Genomic DNA, 18,432 nt, shown 5'->3' with positions numbered 1-18,432 from the left:
GGTATCTCTTGGAGCCCATTGAGTGGCCTAAAGGGAGTAAAGCCTCCTGTGAAGTTTGGAGAAAGGACCAGGGATTGCTCTCCAGGTCAGGCAGGAAGAAGTCCCCAATCTCGCGATGACGGTGGCGTCTCGTGGGTTTTCCCGAGCTGCGGCGCCAGTGTGGGGTTTCTCACGAGGTATGACGGGGAGCTCAGGGAGCCTCTCATGTGGCGCCAGTGAAGTGAGGTGTCCATGCACATGGCGAGGGGGAGCGTGTCATTGCTCTCGAGTCATGGTAGGGGAATCCGGCCTCAAGACGCGTTGAAGACAGACTCTTGAGGTCTTTCTCGGGTTGCGGCAGGAGACCCTGTGTTCCCTCGACTTGTGCCGGTGACCTCAGGGAGTTGCTCAGGGTTCCTCTGAGAAGACACTGATACTGTGGTGTTGGGAGGGGCCTCTCGGGACTCCACTGCGTTTGGTGCAATGGAAGATTGCCGGGAGCCAGCGAGAGACATTCCACTCATGACAAATGTCATGAGGAAAGAGTCTCGGCATACGCAAAGGCGGGATCGAGCCTCCGGGAGTTCCCCCGTATATTCTTGAGCATCTACCCCCAAAAACCAAAGTCTGCCTTTTTTATGGCTTTGTTCTCTCACCTCTGACATTACTGCGGATGTCCCCTACCACCATCTCACTCTCTCTGTCAAAGAGCTAACTTACAGCTCCAACTAATAATGTTCCTGGGCAATTAGTAGTGTTTAAATCCAAACCCCTCAGATGGTTTTCTAACTCGCCTGACAAGTTTACCCGGTCTCCTACAGCTATGCATACGATTGTGTACAGTCTCCCAGCCTCGAGACGCACGGGAAGTTTAAGATATTCAAATAGCTTAGAGCCTCTCAGAGAGTTAGAAACTGTCAGAATAAAACTAGTAAAAGATTTCATTGATGAACCAATCCTTTTTGCCAAGTTTCCACATCCCTTGAATTGTATCCTTGAATGTGTGTTAATTAATATAGTTGGTATGTAGAAAAAATAAGTACTGGCCTTGATGTTAGTAACTTTAGACCCTTAAGGTAATAAATTCTTTTCTTTTTTGTAAACCCATTACACATCCTCCCTATAGGAATGCAATTTTATCTTCGAAAGATGGCGCCAAACCTTAAACAATTACTCTTAGAGAAAATAACTCTTATGGTTGATAAGTCTTTGTCAAGAGTCATAAAATGTTAATAGGTCTTCTGGCCAGAAGATGATGTAAATCATCTAAACCATTTTAATACGATAAATCTGCAGAAAAGAAACCCTGGTTTTTGATAAGGATTAAAGACTGCTGACTTTGCATCCCCTATTATCCTCTATGTGTAACTTAGGGTATTAAAACCTGTGTTGAAAATAAAGTTACGGGCCTTGCTCGCCAACGCTTGGTCTCCCCATGTCATTATTCCCCTCAATTTTCAGATGAGTGTCCATCTGGAGCGCGGATATCCTCTGCGACCATTTATTTGCCTGGGCTTCGAAGACCTACTCGATAAGGTGTCTAAGGTGGGGCAACTTCCTCTATTCTAGAGGGCACTTGCAGCCTCCGTGGTCAGAGCTAACCTGGTGTCATGGGTTATATTGATTTTCCGCGTAAACCAAGCTACTCAGCTGCTTTTCTCCACTGAATTTTCCTACTGAGCTATCCTCATTCTATTACTCTTTATATCTTTGATGAATAAATAAATATATAAATAGGTCGCCTACTCCATCTTCCCTTCAAATACCCTGGATCAGCTGGGGCTGGACCTCTGCAGGTGGCGCCCGAGACAGGCATTTCGAAGGTAAATCCCCAACCCCATTCCCCCAGTGTTCAGTTTTCGGGACAGATAGGATCCCACTTAGGGGGCTGCAGATCCCCCTGTAGAATAGACAGGGCGAGAGGAGTGGGAAGTGTTGAAGAGTTAGAGAGAAAAAACGGTTTCTAAAAAGGCTGACAAAAAGGGCCTAATCTTTAGATAGCTAAAAGCAAAATCTTTTACTATCCTTAATTTTCTGACATGGGCAACACTGAATCAAATGAAAGACAGCTCTTTATAGGAGTAATTTTACAGTTATTAAGTAAAAGAAGAATCAAGGTTAAAACATCTTCCATTCAATCATTTTTTTACATTTGTACAAGACCACTGCCCTTGGTTTCTACAACAAGGCACTGTTAACCTAGATATCTTGAAAAAAACTAGGAAAACAGCTAAGAGCTTATTGTGCTCAGCAAGGTTTGGAAAAAATCCCTACTTACACCTTTCCTCTGTGGAATATGACTAGAGATGTTTTAGATCCAGCTCATGAATTTGAAAAGGTACCTGTTAAAGTGGAAAGTAAAGTTGGAAAAGTACCTGTTAAACAAAAAAGCAAATCTGAAAAGGTACCTGTTATAAAGAAAAGTGAAAATGAAGAGGCTATACCTAGCTATCGACAGCTAAATGAATGGCTAGCCGCTATGACTGCCAATGAGCATGTAAAAGATAGGGATGAAAAGAAAGATCAGCTCTCCCCTCAATTTGAAAAAGGTTTAGAGGAAACAGCAGCTCGATGCCATTCTGATGAGGATTGTTTTTTTTTGTTTTTTTTTTTTAGCTAAAGATGCTCCTAAAAGTTTAAGAAAACATCCCTAATCAGACCATCTGCTCCTAGGAGGTTGAGAGAAACATCCCCGATCAGACAGTTCGTAAGATTTAGTTACCAAACAGTTAAAGGATCTCCGGAACAGAAGAGGAAAACTTCGGGACGCTCCCATCCCCCTATGCCTCCTCCTCCATGTCGGGGTAAAGGGCCACCGCTAGGAGTTTCCCGGAGAAGGATTTTCTCTAGTCCCAAGGATGAACTCGATCCTCACCTTGAGGCTTCTTTTCTAGTCCCCTCTGAAGTTTAGCCAGGGTAAAGAGGTTACAAAATAAATAAAAATATTCTCTAAAATTAAAAAAAAAATTAAAAATGGATTTCTCTGCATCTAAGAATAGACAAATATTTATTGACTGTGGAATATGATTAGAAATGTCCTGGACCTCCGTCACGAGGCTGTTAAATAGCCTATGGGGGAGGCTATAGAGGTGGATGGTGGTGAGTCTCCATTTACTGCACAGATCATATTTTCTGCCATTGAAAAAAAAAAAAGGAGGGAGAAAGTGGTCTACCTCCCGAGGAAGGAGAGGGCTTACAGGACGCTGCGGCCGAGAGCCCTGGCGAGCTCCCTCCCCCTCTGCACAAACCTTTAAAAAACTTATCCACCACTTTCTGATTTAAGGAGACCACCACCGCCTTCGATTGTGCCTCCCAGGACCCAGGAGTTCCCCACTTTGCCCCCAAAGCCTCCCAAAGTGTTGCCTAAGACTGAGGAAGATAAAAAGTTTTTTAAACAAAGGAGCTTTTAGTACACAATATTCAGAGCGTGCTCCTTGGAGAAAACTCCCTCAGGGGGGTCTCACCCAGGCTAGGAGAAAAGCAAAAAGGCAAGGAGATTTAATAACAATATTAACCCCTGATGTGCCACTTACTCCAATTCCAACCGGAGTGGCTGGCCCCCTATCTGAGGACATTGTAAGATTTGTCCTGGGGCGTAGCTCGCTTTCTTTTAAAAAAAAATTAAATAAAAAAAAAAGAAAGAAAAGAAATTTCGCTGGTGCATGGTGTAGTAGATTCTGATGATATTGAGAAATTAAAGTCTTGATCTCACTGCCTATCAAAACTGTACAAATTAATAAAGGTCAAAGAGTAACACAGCTTTTACTTTTACCTTACTATCAGACAAGGAAAAACTTGACTTCTCAAGCTAAGAGCCACAAAACATTTGGATCTAGTGATCTAGCCTTTTGGGTGCAGGAAATTACAGTTCCAAGGCCTTTAAAAGATCTTTTAATTCAAGAGAATAAAACGCCAGGGCTATTAGACACAGGAACAGACGTCTCTTAACATTGCTGGGAAAGACTGGCCCAGCTCCTGGCCAACACATAATACTGAAAATGAGTTGGTGGGATTAGAGAAAGTGGTATGTGGGGTGGAGATGCTGTACAGGTGGTACATTTAACAATACTTTATATATTGTTATAAATACATAATATAAATGTATTTGCCTAATTACAGTTTGCCTAATTAGGTATGGGTATAAATAAAATATAATAAAGGTATACCTAATTCTATTTATAGATCTATACTTAATTAATTTGTATATAAATTAATATGTATACTATATACACACACATATATATATACTGTATAATTAAATATATATGGCAGAATATAATGTGTGTGTGGCTGATATTAATTGGTATGGATTGATGTGCTGTGATGATATATGTTCTATATACTGTATAATTATAAATGTGTGACATGTATTATTACAGTATATTGGTTTGTGTTGGTTGGTATTAGCTGTGTATGTGTTGTATTGTTGTAATATATATTAATTAATATATTAATTATAAAGATTAATTCAAGTATATTGATTTATATATATTATATGTCAATAACTTTATACTTGTTGCCATATATAAATACATATATAAATGCATTTTGCATTTAGGTATATCTGTATACCTGTATACCAAAATGAGATAAGGAGGTTATACATTTATTACTTAAATTTATACAGAGACCTAAACTAAACATTAGACCTAAATTAACATATCCATAGGGAAACAGCTAGACAAATAGTGAAGTTATGTTCCAATTGTAATTAATCACTTAAACGTAAACACACAGGGGCAGACTACAATGATGAGACACTAGATGCCTGAATTACAGGCTACGACTCGGCCCCTGGTCAAGTAAAAAGGCCCCCTTACGGGAGAGTGAAAAAGGCCAGATGTGTTGCTAACTTGTGGGAGAGGGTATGCTTGTATATTTCTACAGAATGCAGATTCTCCGGTTTGGATCTCAGACAAATTCGTCATGTCACATTCCCCAAAGACCAGGTTCGCGGCGCGCGCACTCGCTCGCTCCCCCTCCCCCAGCCAGCTCTCGCCTCCGCGCCACCAGCAGCGCCTCGCACCCACCTCTCTGCACCCCGTGACCTAGAGCAAAGAAGTCTGTGCAGCGAGTGAGGGCCAGAGAGGAAAGCGCGCCCGCGGAGTGCCGTCCAGACCAGCGTGGCCCCACCGGCGAGAGGGGACCGCCCTGAGCCCAAGCGGTGGCGGCTAGCCCTAAACCACGAACCCTGCCCCTCCGCCCACCATAGGCGCCTTGGCCCACAGCCTGCCGCTCGCGTTCTGCCTCCTGATGCTGGGGACACTGCTCCCCCGGGCTGACGCCTACAGCTGCTCCCTGGTTCATCTTGTTTAAACCCTCAATATAATGTTTGCTCCTTTGTAATGCTACAACATCCACCTTATCTTATGATGTAACCACTTATTGAATTATGGTCTTGCTGTATTACAACAACTACAGGATTTAATGCAAACATGACGGTTTGTGGGCTTAATTATCTTGGGAACAGCAGCTTTGATAAGTGCAATCACTTCTGTTACTGTGGTAGCAATATCATTGACTCAACAAGTACATACTGCTCAATATGTTGATTCTATGTCCAAAAATGTTTCTTTAACATTGGCAACACAGGAAGCTATAGAGAGAAAATTAGAAATGAGGGTAGACGCCCTAGAGGAAGCAGTAATACATATTGGGACTGAATTGCAGGCTTTAAAGGTGAAAATGGCATTGTCTTGTCATGCTGACTATCGGTGGATATGTGTAACACCCCTGAAAGTAAATGAGACAGATTTTGAATGGGAAAAGATTAAAAACCATATTTCAGGTATCTGGAACAGCTCTGACATTGGTTGAGACGTAGGGAAATTTCACTATCGAATAGCAACCATGGAGCACTCCCGATTAGATTTTACTGCTGCTGGAACAGCAAATGATTTCTTCCAAACTTTCCCTAACTACATCTCAGGAAAGAATATTCTGTCTAATGTCTTTAGCTATGCTGCGGTGGCTGCTTTAATTCTGCTTCTCATAATCATTCTTCCTTGTATTGTCAGGATTCTTCGGCAGAGTATTCAGAGGCTCGCGACTGAGCTACATCTGGCTGTTTTAAGAAATAAAAAACGGGGAGATGCCGGGAGCCGGCGAGAGACATTCCACTCGTGACAAAGGTCATGAGGAAGGAGGCTGGGCATACACAAAGGCGGGATCGAGCCTCGGGAGTCCTCCCGGATATTCTTGAGCATCTACCCCCCAAAACCAGAGTCTGCCTACTTTATTGCTTTGTGCTCTCACCTCTGACTTTACTGGGGGCTGTCCCCCACCACCATCTCACTCTCTCTGTCAAAGAGCTAACTTACAGCTCCAATTAATAAAGTTCCTGGGCAATTAGGAGTGTTTAAATCCAAACACGTCAGATGGCTCTCTAACTCGCCTGACAAGTTTACCCGGTCTCCTACAGCAATGCATACAATTGTTTACAGTCTCCGAGCCTCGAGAGGCACGGGAAGCTTAAGATATTCAAATAGCTTAGAGCCTCTCAGAGAGTTAGAAACTGTCAGAATAAAACTAGTAAAAGATTTCATTGATGAACCAATGCTTGTTGCCAAGTTTCCACATCCCCTGAATTGTATCCTTGAATGTGTATTAATTAATATAGTTGGTATGTAGAAGAAATAAGTAGTGGCCTTGGTGTTACTAACTTTAGACCCTTAAGGTAATAAATTATTTCCTTTGTTGTAAGCCCATTACACATCTGCCCTATAGGAATGCAATTTTATCTTCGAAAGATGGGGCCAAACCTTAAAATAATTACTCTTAGAGAAAATAAGTCTTACGGTTGATAAGTCTTTGTCAAGAGTCATAAAATGTTAATAGGTCTTCTGGCTAGAAGATGATGTAAATCACCTAAACCATTTGTATACGATACATTTGCAGGACAGAAACTCTGGTTTTTGATAAGGATCAACGGCTGCTGTCTTTGCATCCCCATTATCCTCTATGTGTAACTTAGGGTATAAAAACCCCTGTTGAAAATAAAGCTACGGGCCTTGATTGCCAACGCTTAGTCTCCTAATGTCATTCTTCCCCTCAATTTTCATCTGAAAATTGAGTGTCCATCTGGAGTGCGGATATCCTCTGCGACCATTTATTTGCCTGGGCTTCGAAGACCACTTGAGAAGGTGTCTAAGGTGGGGCACTTTTCACTATTCGAGAGGGAGCCTGCGGCCTCCGTGGTCAGAGCTAACCTGGTGTCACGGGTTATACTGATTTTCCGCATAAACCAAGCTACTCAGCTTCTTTTCTCCACTAAATTTTCCTACTGAGCTATCCTCATTCTATTACTCTTTATATCTTCGATAAATAAATCAATAGGCCGCCTACTCTGTCTCCCCTTTGAAAACCCTGGACCAGCCGAGGCTGGACCTTGTCAGAAGAGGGCCTCATCTCGATTTGAAGCAGGAACCTCAGGGTTGCTCTCCATTTCTGACTCTGAACACAGAGTCCCTACAGAGTTAGGACAGGAGAGTCAGGCCTCGTCTTGTGTGGAGGAATGGAACTCCACTGGACTCTCGAGTTGTTCACCGGATAACAGGCCACTTGTCGAGCTGTGTGTGGAACCTGCGGTTTTATCCGGACGATGCATGGGGGTGTCAGTTCCCCTTCGTTTTTTGCCTTCATACACAGGTTTGCCTTCGAAGAGGTATCCAGCCTTCAGATTCTTATCAAGAGCAGACCAGGAAATCAGTGTCTTTCGGCATGTGGCACCACCCACAAGCCTACGTCTCGAATTTCTTCTTGAGACGGACCTCAACCTGAGGTGCACCAGGAAGGTCGGTAACCCTTTCAGAAAAAGCAAGTGAATCGACCCTCTTGTCCCGATCAGGAGGGGAGAAGGGGCTCAGATGAAGTGGTGCCGGGAACCTCGATGTTCCCCTCGAGTAAAACTGGGATGTCGGGGAACTTTTGGAGTCACATCAAAGGTGCTAAGTACCGTTTCAAACTTCAAGACGGAACGTGAGACTTCTCTTGAGACGCTGTAGCTGGCAAGGGCCTCATCTTGTGGTGACGGGTTAACCACGTTGTTTTTCTCGAGTTGTGGCGGGATTCTCGAGTTAGGTCAGGAAATTCAGGCTTCCTCTTGTGTTGGCCCAGGGAAGTCCAGTCTTCCATTCGAGTTGCGAGGGAGAGCTAGGGATTGCGCTTGAGTTACTGCAGGGCAAAAGAGACCTTATCTAGGCTTGTTTCCAGGACATAATGTTCGTCTCCAGGGGGGACAGGGATCTCGGGGTTGCTTTCCTGATGCACCCGGGGAGTCAGTCCTTGTCTCGAGGGGAAGCGAAGGACTCCGCTCTCCTCTCGAGTTGCAACGGGTATCTCTTGGATCCCACTGAGTGGCCTAAAGGGAGTCAAGCCTCCTGTGGAGTTTGGAGAGAGGACTCGTGATTGCTCTCCAGGCCATGCAGGAAAAGAAGGCCATCATCTCGCGATGAAGGGGGCGTCTCGTGGGTTTTCTCGAGCTGCAGCGCCAGTGTGGGGTTTCTCATGAGGTACTACAGGGAGCTCAGGGAGCCTCTCATGTGGCGCTTGGGAAGTCAGGTCTCCATGCGCATTGCGAGGGGGAGTGCGTCATTGCTCTAGAGTCATGGAAGGTGTATCGGGCCTCAAGAACCATTAAAGAAGGACTTTCAAGGTGTTTCTTGGGTCACGGCAGTAAACCCTGGGTTCCCTCGACTAGTGCCGGTGGCCTCAGGGAGCTTCTCAGTGTGCCTCTGAGAAGTCAAGGATACCCTGGAGTTGGGAGGGCCCTCTCGGGACTCCACTGGGTTTGGTGCAATAGAAGAGGGCCTCATCTCGAGTGGAGGCAGAAACCTCAGGGTTCGTCTCCATTTCTGACTCTGATCGCAGGGTCCCTGCAGAGTTGGGACAGGAGAGTCAGGCCTCGTCTTGTAAGGAGGAATGGAACTCCGCTTGCCTCTCGAGTTATTCATGGGGTGACAGGCAACTTGTCGAACTGTGTTTGGAATCTGCGGGTTTTTCCGGACGATGCACGAGGGTGTCAGTGCCCCTTCGTGTTGTGCCTTCTTCCACAGGGTTGCCTTTCAAGAGGTGTCCGGGCATCGGGTTCTTATCAAGAGTGGACCGGGGAATCGGGGTCTTTCAGCATGTGTTACCACCCATGAAGCTACGTCTCAAATATTCTCGTTAGACCGGCCTCATCCTGAGGTGCGCCGGGAAGGTTGGGAACCCCTTCCAGACAAAGCACGGGAGTCGACCCTCCAGTCGCAATCAGGAGGGGAGAAGTGGCTCAGATGAAGTCGTACCGGGAACCTCGGTGTTCCCCTCGAGAGAGACCAGGGTGTCGGGGAACTTTTGGAATCGCATCAAGGGTGCCAAGTTTTCACACTTGAAGTGTGAAAACACTTCAAGAAGAAACCTGGGACTTCTCTTTAGACGCTGTAGCGGGCAAGGGCCTCATCTTGCGATGACAGGGTAACCATGTGGTTTTTCTCGAGTTTCGGCGGGATTCTCGAGTTACGATGGGGAATTCAGGCTTCCTCTTGTGTTGGCCCAGGGAAGTCCAATCTTCCATTGGAGTTGCGAGAGAGAGCTAGGGATTGCTCTCGAGTCACTTCAGGGCAAAAGAGACCTCATCTAAGCTTGTGTCCAGGACCTAATGTTCCTCTCCAGGGGCGACAGAGATCTCGGGGTTGCATTTTAGATGCACCCGAGGAGTCAGACCTCATCTCGAGAGGAAGGAAAGGACTCTGCTCTGCTCTCGAGTCCCGACGGGTATTTCTTGGAGACCACTGAGTGGCCTAAAGGGAGTCAAGCCTCCTGTGGATTTTTTTTTAATTTTATTTTATTTTTAAACTTTACATAATTGTATTAGTTTTTCCAAATATCAAAATGAATCCGCCTCAGGTATACATGTGCTCCCCATCCTGAACCCTCCTCCCTCCTCCCCCCCATAGCATCCCTCTGGGTCGTCCCAGTGCACTAGCCCCAAGCATCCAGTGTCATGCATCAAACCTGGACTGGCAACTCTTTTCATACATGATATTTTACATGTTTCAATGCCATTCTCCCAAATCTTCCCACCTTCTCCCTCTCCCACAGAGTCCATAAGACTCTTCTATACATCAGTGTCTCTTTTGCTGTCTCGTACTCAGGGTTATTGTTACCGTCTTTCAAAGTTCCATATATATGCGTTAGTATACTGTATTGGTGTTTTTCTTTCTGGCTTACTTCACTCTGTATAATAGGCTCCAGTTTCATCCACCTCATTAGAACTGATTCATTCTATTCTTTTTAATGGCGGAGTAATACTCCATTGTGTATATGTACCACAGCTTTCTTATCCATTCATCTGCTGATGGACATCTAGGTTGCTTCCATGTCCTGGCTATTAGAAACAGTGCTGCGATGAACATTGGGGTACACGTGTCTCTTTCCCTTCTGGTTTCCTCAGTGTGTATGCCCAGCAGTGGGATTGCTGGATCATAAGGCAGTTCTATTTCCAGTTTTTTAAGGAATCTCCACACTGTTCTCTATAGTGGCTGTACTAGTTTGCATTCCCACCAACAGTGTAAGAGGGTTCCCTTTTCTCCACACCCTCTCCAGCATTTATTATTTGTAGACTTTTGGATTGCAGCCATTCTGACTGGCGTGAAATGGTACCTCATAGTGGTTTTGATTTGCATTTCTATGATAATGAGTGATTTTGAGCATCTTTTCATGTGTTTGTTAGCCATCTGTATGTCTTCTTTGGAGAAATGTCTATTTAGTTCTTTGGCCCATTTTTTGATTGGGTCATCTATTTTTCTGGAGTTGAGCTGTAGGTGTTGCTTGTATATTTTTGAGATTAGTTGTTTGTCAGTTGCTTCATTTCCTATTATTTTCTCCCATTCCAAAGGCTGTCTTTTCACCTTGCTAATAGTTTGCTTTGATGTGCAGAAGCTTTTAAGGTTAATTAGGTCCCATTTGTTTATTTTTGTTTTTATTTCCAATATTCTGGGAGGTGGGTCATAGAGGATCCTGCTGTGATGTATTTCAGAGAGTGTTTTGCCTATGTTCTCCTCTAGGAGTTTTATAGTTTCTGGTCTTACGTTTAGATCTTTAATCCATTTTGAGTTTATTTTTGTGTATTGTGTTAGAAAGTGTTCTAGTTTCATTCTTTTACAAGTGGTTGACCAGAGTTCCCAGCACCACTTGTTAAAGAGATTGTCTTTAATCCATTGTATATTTTTGCCTCCTTTGTCAAAGATAAGGTGTCCATATGTGTGTGGATTTATCTCTGGGCTTTCTATTTTGTTCCACTAATCTATATTTCTGTCTTTGTGCCAGTACCATACTGTCTTGATAACTGTGGCTTTGTAGCGGAGCCTGAAATCAGGTAGGTTGATTCCTCCAGTTCCATTCTTCTTTCTCAAGATCGCTTTGGCTATTCGAGGTTTTTTGTATTTCCATACAAATTGTGAAATTATTTGTTCTAGCTCTGTGAAGAATACTGTTGGTAGCTTGATAGGGATTGCATTGAATCTATAAATTGCCTTGGGTAGTATACTCATTTTCACTATATTGATTCTTCCAATCCATGAACATGGTATATTTCTCCACCTATTAGTGTCCTCTTTGATTTCTTTCACCAGTGTTTTATAGTTTTCTATATATAGGTCTTTAGTTTCTTTAGGTAGGTATATTCCTAAGTATTTTATTCTTTCCGTTGCAATGGTGAATGAAATTGTTTCCTTAATTTCTCTTTCTGTTTTCTCATTATTAGTGTATAGGAATGCAAGGAATTTCTGTGTGTTGATTTTATATCCTGCAACTTTACTATAGTCATTGACTAGTTCTAGTAATTTTCTGGTGGAGTCTTTAGGGTTTTCTATGTAGAGGATCATGTCATCTGCAAACAGTGAGAGTTTTACTTCTTCTTTTGCAATTTGGATTCCTTTTGTTTCTTTTTCTGCTCTGATTGCTGTGGCCAAAACTTCCAAAGCTATGTTGAATAGTAATGGTGAAAGTGGGCACCCTTGTCTAGTTCCTGACTTTAGAGGAAATGCTTTCAATTTTTCACCATTGAGGATAATGTTTGCTGTGGGTTTGTCATATATAGCTTTTATTATGTTGAGGTATGTTCCTTCTATTCCTGCTTTCTGGAGAGTTTTTAATCATAAATGGATGTTGAATTTTGTCAAAGGCTTTCTCTGCATCTATTGAGAAAATCATATGGTTTTTATTTTTCAATTTGTTAAGGTGGTGTATTACATTGATTGATTTGCGGATATTGAAGAATCCTTGCATCCCTGGGATAAAGCCCACTTGGTCATGGTGTATGATCTTTTTAATGTGTTGTTGGATTCTGATTGCTAGAATTTTGTTAAGGATTTTTGCATCTATGTCATCAGTGATATTGGCCTGTAGTTTTCTTTTTTTGTGGGATCTTTGTCAGGTTTTGGTATTAGGCTGATGGTGGCCTCATAGAATGAGTTTGGAAGTTTACCTTCCTCTGCAATTTTCTGGAAGAGTTTGAGCAGGATAGGTGTTAGCTCTTCTCTAAATTTTTCGTAGAATTCAGCTCTGAAGCCGTCTGGACCTGGGCTTTTGTTGGCTGGAAGATTTTTGGTTACAGTTTCCATTTCCGTGCTTGTGATGGGTCTGTTAAGATTTTCTAGTTCTTCCCTGGTCCAGTTTTGGAAAGTTGTACTTTTCTAAGAATTTGTCCATTTCTTCCACGTTGACCATTTTATTGGCATATAATTGTTGATAGTAGTCTCTTATGATCCTTTGTATTTCTGTGTTTTCTGTTGTGATCTCTCCATTTTCATTTCTAATTTTATTGATTTGATTTTTCTCCCTTTGTTTCTTGATGAGTCTGGCTAATGGTTTGTCAATTTTATTTATCGTTTCAAAGAACCAGCTTTTGGTTTTGTTGATTTTTGCTATGGTCTCTTTTGTTTCTTTTGCATTTATTTCTGCTCTAATTTTTAAGATTTCTTTCCTTCTACTAACCCTGGGGTTCTTCATTTCTTCCTTTTCTAGTTGCTTTAGGTGTAGAGTTAGTTTATTTATTTGACTTTTTTCTTGTTTCTTGAGGTGTGCCTGTATTGCTATGAACTTTCCCCTTAGGACTGCTTTTACCGTGTCCCACAAGTTTTGGGTTGTTGTGTTTTCATTTTCATCCGTTTCTATGCAAATTTTGATTTCTTTTTTGATTTCTTCTGTGATTTGTTGGTTATTCAGCAGCGTGTTGTTCAGCCTCCATATGTTGGAATTTTTAATAGTTTTTCTCCTGTAATTGAGATCTAATCTTACTGCATTGTGGTCAGAAAAGATGCTTGGAATGATTTCTATTTTTTTGAATTTACCAATGCTAGCTTTATGGCCCAGGATGTGATCTATCCTGGAGAAGGTTCTATGTGCACTTTAGAAAAAGTTGAAATTCATTGTTTTGGGATGAAATGTCCTATAGATATCAATTAGGTCTAACTGGTCTATTGTATCATTTAAAGTTTGTGTTTCCTTGTTAAATTTCTGTTTAGTTGATCTATCCATAGGTGTGAGTGGGGTATTAAAATCTCCAACTATTATTGTGTTAGTGTTAATTTCTCCTTTCATACTTGTTAGCATTTGTCTTACATACTGTGGTGCTGCCGCGTTGGGTGCATATATATTTATAATTGTTATATCTTCTTCTTGGATTGATCCTTTGATCATTATGTAGTGACCTTCTTTGTCTCTTTTCACAGCCTTTGTTTTAAAGTCTATTTTATCTGATATGAGTATCGCTACTCCTGCTTTCTTTTGGTCCCTATTTGCATGGAAAATCTTTTTCCAGCCCTTCACTTTCAGTCTGTATGTATCCCCTGTTTTGAGGTGGGTCTCTTGTAGACAACATATGTAGGGGTCTTGTTTTTGTATCCATTCAGCCAGTCTTTGTCTTTTGGTTGGAGCATTCAACCCATTTACGTTTAAGGTAATTACTGATAAGTATGATCCCATTGCCATTTACTTTATTGTTTGGGGTTTGAATTTATACACCGTTTTTGTGTTTCCTGTTTAGTATTTGTTGGAGAGCTGGTTTGGTGGTGCAGAATTCTCTCAGCTTTTGCTTGTCTGAAAAGCTTTTGATTTCTCATTCATACTTGAATGAGATCCTTGCTGGGTACAATAATCTGGGCTGTAGGTTATTTTCTTTCATCATTTTAAGTATGTCTTGCCATTCCCTCCTTGCTTGAAGAGTTTCTATTGAAAGATCAGCTGTTATCCTTATGGCAATTCCCTTGTGTGTTATTTGTTGTTTTTCCCTTGCTGCTTTTCATATTTGTTCTTTGTGTTTGATTTTTGTTAATGTGATTAATATGTGTCTTGGGGGGTTTCGCCTTGGCTTTATCCTGTTTGGGACTCTCTGGGTTTCTTGGACTTGAGTGAGTATTTCCTTCCCCATTTTAGGGAAGTTTTCAACTATTATCTCCTCAAGTATTTTCTCACGGTCTTTCTTTTTGTCTTCTTCTTCTGGGACCCCTATGATTCGAATGTTGTAGCGTTTAATATTGTCCTGGAGGTCTCTGAGATTGTGCTCATTTCTTTTAATTCGTTTTTCATGTATCCTCTCTGATTCATTTATTTCTACCATTCTATCTTCGAATTCACTAATCCTATCTTCTGCCTCTGTTATTCTACTATTTGTTGCCTCCAGAGTGTTTTTAATTTCATTTATTGCATTATTCATTATATATTGACTCTTTTTTTATTTCTTCTAGGTCCTTGTTAAACCTTTCTTGCATCTTCTCAATCCTTGTCTCCAGGCTATTTATCTGTGATTCCATTTTAATTTCAAGATTTTAGATCCATTTCACTATCCTTACTCGGAATTCTTTATCAGGTAGATTCCCTATCTCTTCCTCTTTTGTTTGGTTTGGTGGGCATTTATCCTGTTCCTTTATCTGCTGGGTATTCCTCTGTCTCATCTTGTTTAAATTGCTGAGTTTGGGGTGTCCTTTCTGTATTCTGGCAGTTTGTGGAGTTCTTTACTGTGGCATTTCCTCGCTGTGTGTGGGTTTGTACAGGTGTCTTGTCAAGGTTTCCTGGTTAGGGAAGCTTGTGTCCGTGTTCTGGTGGGTGGAGCTGTATTTCTTCTCTCTGGAGTGCAATGAAGTGTCCAGTAATGAGTTATGAGATGTCTGTGGTTTTGGGGTGACTTTGGGCAGCCTGTATCTTGAAGCTCAGGGCTGCGTTCCTTTGTTGCTGGAGAATTTGCTTGGTATGTCTTGCCCTGGAACTTGTTGGCCCTTGTGTGGTGCTTGATTTCAGTGTCGGTATGGAGGCATTTGATGAGCTCCTGTCAATTAATGTTCCTCGGAGTCAGGAGTTCCCTGGAGTCAGGGTTTGGACTTAAGCCTCCTGCTTCCAGTTATCTGTCTTACTTTTACAGTAGTTTCAACACTTCTCCTTCTATACAGCACCATTGATAAAACATCTACGTTAAAGAAGAAAAGTTTCTCTACTGTGAGGGTCACTCAGAAAGGTTCACAGCGTTACATGGAGAAGAGAAGAGGGACGAGGGAGTTAGAGGTGACCCAAATGAGATCAGGTGGAATCAATAGTGGAGAGAGTGGGCTGGCCAGTAGTCACTTCCTTATGTGCACTCCACAAATGGACCGCTCAGAGATGTTCACAGAGTTATACAGAGATGAGAAGAAGGAGGAAGGAGACAGAGGTGGCCAGAAGGATAAAAGGGGGGAATGAAAAGGAGGGAAACAGATCCAGCCAGTAATCAGTTCCCTAAGTGTTCTCCACCGTCTGGAATACACAGAAATTCACAGAGTTGGGTAGAGTAGAGAGGGGTTAGGGAGGAGACACAGGCGACCTGGTGGAGAAAAAGGAGAGTCCAAAGGGAGAGAGAGCAGTCAAGCCAGTAATCTCGCTCCCTAGTGAAAAATGGGTACTGAAGATTGGGTTCTTAAAGGTACAAAATTGGTAACAAATACATAAAAGCAAAAATTAAAAATCTAGAGTAGAGTTTGGAATTTCAAAAATACGATGTTAAAGAAAAGAAGAAGGAAAAGAAAGAGAGAAAAAACGAACAAAGAAAAACAAACAAGGTCGCAAAAATTATCAAGAAAATACAGGTACAAAATTGATAACTAATACCAAAAAGCAAAAATTAAAAATCTAGAGTAGAGTTTGGAATTTCAAAAATACAATGTTAAAAAAAAGGAAGAAGAAAACTAAAGAGAAAACAAACAAACAAAAACAAGCAATGTCGCAAAAATTATAAAGAAACTACAGGTACAAAATTGATATCAAATACCAAAAAGCATAAATTAAAAATCTAGAGTACAGTTTGGAATTTCAAAAATACAATGTTAAAGAAAAGAGGAAAAAAAAAAAACAAAACAAAAAACAAGGTCAAAAAATTAATATATATATATATATATATATATATATATATATATATGAAGTTTGCTGAAGAAGAAAAAAATAGGGTCTTTTTTTTTGCAAAGTAATAGGTTATAAAAGTGAAAATTAAAGGAACAATAGAGGACTTAAAATTAAAAAAATTAAAAAAAAGAACGAATGATCATAAAAATATATCTAGGACTTTCTCTGGTTTTGTTGTGAGTATCGTGGGTTCGGTTCATTTTTGGCTAGTTCCTTGGTCCGACTTATATTTCCCAAGATCTATAGGCGCCTTCCTATGTAGTCCTAGTAACCACAGGGTTTTAATCTATTGCCTGTAGCTTCCAAGGCGTTTCCCTCTGTTATAGCTTCTTTTGTTTGCTGGTCTCTTCAGTGTCTGGTTTACGCCCTGACACAAAGGGGACGGTGGAGGACACTTTTTTTTTTAAGGCTCACTTGTTCAGTTGTGCTGTGGGGAGGGAGGGAGGGATGCTGCAAACAAATAACACTGGCGTGCGCTCGCAGTGCCTCAGCCACACTGGGTCTGCCCCCGCTCACGGCACGTGTAGCCTCCCTGCCCACACTGCTCGGGCTCTAGGTTGTTCCACCGGGAACAATCCGAGGCTGGCCCTGGGCTGCATGCACCTCCCAGGTCCAAGCCGCTCAGGTTCAGGCACTCGGGTAGTCCTCAGAGGCACAGACTCGGTTGGGCCTGCGTTTTGTGCTCTTCCCAGGTCCGAGCAGCTCAGGTGATGAGGTGTTTGGCGAGCGCCAATGTTGTGACTTATCGCCTCCCCGCCACTCGGTTATCTGGGTGTAAAACAGGCGCACCTTCTCAGGCAGATGTTGACCGTCCAGATCCCCAAGAAGTTTTAGTTAGCAAAGAAGGCTGCTTACAGTTTTATAGATAATGTCTCTCTGGGGCTGCGATTGCCCCCTTCCGGCTCTGGCTGCCTGTCACCGGAGGGGGAAGGTCTGCAGCCGGCTATCTCTGTTCAGTCCTTTGTTCCGTGCGCGGGCCTGGCGGTGTCTTAGGTTAGGGCTGGCTTTTTGCGTGGTAGATATCCCAGAGTCTGGTTTGCTAGCCCAAGTTATTTCGTTCAGATAGCGCTCAGGGTATTCAGGCCAGATTCTTACTCTAAGCGATGCAGCCCGCGCCGCGCCTCCCTGCCCAGCCCCTGCTTGCTAATGGTGTGAGCAGGCGTCTGCACTGCTTCGCGGCTGGGGGAGTTACCGTAGGGCTTGCAATCTGCGAGTTTTAATTGCTTATTTATTTTTATCCCCCTTATGTTGCCCTTTGTGCTTCCAAAGCTTGGCAAAGATTTGGCAGTGAAAAGCTTTCCTGGTATTTGGAAACTTTTCTCTTTTTAAGACTATCTTCCCGGGACGGAAATCCCTCCCTCCCTCTTTTGTCTCTTTTTTTTGTCTTTTATACTTTTTCCTACCTACTTTCCAAGAGTTGGGTTCTTTTCTGGGTGCCTGATGTCCTCTGGCAGCATTCATAAGTTGTATTGTGGAATTTACTCGACGTTTAAATGCTCTTTTGATGAAATTGTTTGGGGGGGAAAGAGTTCTCCCCGTCCTACTCCTCAGCAATCTTGGCTCCTCTCTTGTGGAGTTTGGAGAGAGCACGCGGGATTGCTCTCCAGGCGATGCAGGAAAAGAAGGCCCTCATCTCGCGATGTCGGGGGAGTCTCGTGGTTTTTCTGGAGCTGCGGTGCCAGTGTGGGGTTTCTCACAAGGTACGACCAGGAGCTCAGGGAACCTCTCGTGTGGTGTCAGGGAAGTCAAGTCTCCATACGAGTGGCGAGGGGGTGCACGTCATTGCTCTCGAGTCATGGTAGTGGAATCAGGGCTCAACGCAATGAAAAAGGACGCTTGAGGTCTTTCTCGGGTTGCGGCAGGAGACCCTGGGTTCCCTCGACTTGTGCCTGTGACCTCAGGTAGCTTCTCAGGGTGCCTCTGAGAAGTCAGGGATACTATGGAGCTGGGAGAGGCCTCTCGGGACTCCACTGGGTTTGCTGCAATGGAAGAGGGCCTAATCTCGAGATCAGGAAGGAACCTCAGGGTTCCTCTCCATTTCTGACT

At 42.9% G+C, this 18,432-nt stretch overlaps 1 long non-coding RNA gene across 1 annotated transcript; it reads left to right on the top strand.

The window, feature by feature from the left end:
- The first annotated feature begins 1,436 nt into the window (after window positions 1-1,436).
- LOC129640742 (uncharacterized) lies at window positions 1,437-2,897 on the top strand. The gene is made up of 3 exons (XR_008708941.1): window positions 1,437-1,524; window positions 1,717-1,802; window positions 2,596-2,897. It is a non-coding gene; the product is annotated as an uncharacterized LOC129640742 (long non-coding RNA).
- Window positions 2,898-18,432: the final 15,535 nt, after the last annotated feature.

The sequence above is a fragment of the Bubalus kerabau genome, unplaced genomic scaffold, assembly GCF_029407905.1.
Source record: "Bubalus kerabau isolate K-KA32 ecotype Philippines breed swamp buffalo unplaced genomic scaffold, PCC_UOA_SB_1v2 scaffold_39, whole genome shotgun sequence".
Lineage (NCBI taxonomy): Eukaryota > Metazoa > Chordata > Mammalia > Artiodactyla > Bovidae > Bubalus > Bubalus kerabau.
This window is presented reverse-complemented; position numbering and strand designations above follow the sequence as displayed.